Below are 1,169 nucleotides of genomic sequence, written 5' to 3' on the forward strand. Positions count from 1 at the left end.
CCTGGCTTGGGGGACCATATGGGACACCGGGGGATCGAACCGCGGTCCGTTCAAGGCTAGAGCAGGCAAGGCAGGCACCTTACCTTTAGCGCCACCGCCCGGCCCCCCGATGTTTCTTTTTTTTTGTTTTGTTTTGTTTTGTTTTTGTTTTTTGGGTCACACCCGGCAGCGCTCAGGGGTTACTCCTGGCTCTACGCTCAGAAATCGCCCCTGGCAGGCTCGGGGGACTATATGGATGCCGGGATTCAAACCACTGTCCTTCTGCATGGAAGGCAAACGCCTTACCTCCATGCTATCTCACCGGTCCCGATGTTTCTTTTTTATCTTCCTGTATCTTCTCACAGAAATCCAGTAGGCAACCACAATCTTGAGAGAGACAGAGAGAGAAGAGAGAGGAGAAAGAAGAGAGAAAGAAGAGAGAGAGGGTGCTCGCTTCGGCAGCACATATACTAAAATTGGAACGATACAGAGAAGATTAGCATGGCCCCTGCGCAAGGATGACACGCAAATTCGTGAAGCGTTCCATATTTAAAAAAAAAAAAAGAAGAGAGAGAGAGGAGAGGAGAGAGGGGAGAGAATGCAGGAAAAGGTCAAAGGGAAGAGGAAAAGACATTCACTGGGAGTAGAGGTTCCTGGGACTATTGTAGAGAACAGCAGTTAAGAAGAATCAAACCTTCTGGGGCCTAAGCGATAGCACAGTGGTAAGGCTTTTGCCTTGCATGTGGCCAACACAGGACAGACCTCGGTTCGAATCCCAGCATCCTATATGGTACTAGGAGCCTGCTAGGAGTGACTTCTGAGCACAGAGCCAGCCATAACCCCTGAGCGCTGCCTCCCCTAAAAAGACTCCCTCCCCCTAAAAAGAACCAAGTCTCCTTCTTTCCATTCACCACTGATATTCTTCAACTTACCATTCCAAGGGAAAAGAGACTTGGAAGCAGAATTATGTAATGAACAACTAATGAATCTCATCTGTGCTCACTGGTTATAAGGAGCCCCCAAAGTCAGGGAAGGAAAACTGAAAAGTAAAAAATTACGGGCCAGAGAGATAGCACAGCAACAGGAGGTTTGCCTTGCATGCAGCTGACCCGGGAGGGATCTGGTTCGATTCTTGGCATCCCCATATGGTCCCCCAGCCTGTCAGGGGCTATTTCTCAGAGCAGAGGCAG

At 49.4% G+C, this 1,169-nt stretch overlaps 1 non-coding gene across 1 annotated transcript; it reads left to right on the forward strand.

The window, feature by feature from the left end:
• The first annotated feature begins 425 nt into the window (after nucleotides 1–425).
• LOC126021429 (U6 spliceosomal RNA) lies at nucleotides 426–532 on the forward strand. The gene has a single exon (XR_007499945.1). It is a non-coding gene; the product is annotated as a U6 spliceosomal RNA (small nuclear RNA).
• Nucleotides 533–1,169: the final 637 nt, after the last annotated feature.

The sequence above is a fragment of the Suncus etruscus genome, chromosome 10 (assembly GCF_024139225.1).
Source record: "Suncus etruscus isolate mSunEtr1 chromosome 10, mSunEtr1.pri.cur, whole genome shotgun sequence".
In the NCBI taxonomy this organism is placed as follows: Eukaryota; Metazoa; Chordata; class Mammalia; order Eulipotyphla; family Soricidae; genus Suncus; species Suncus etruscus.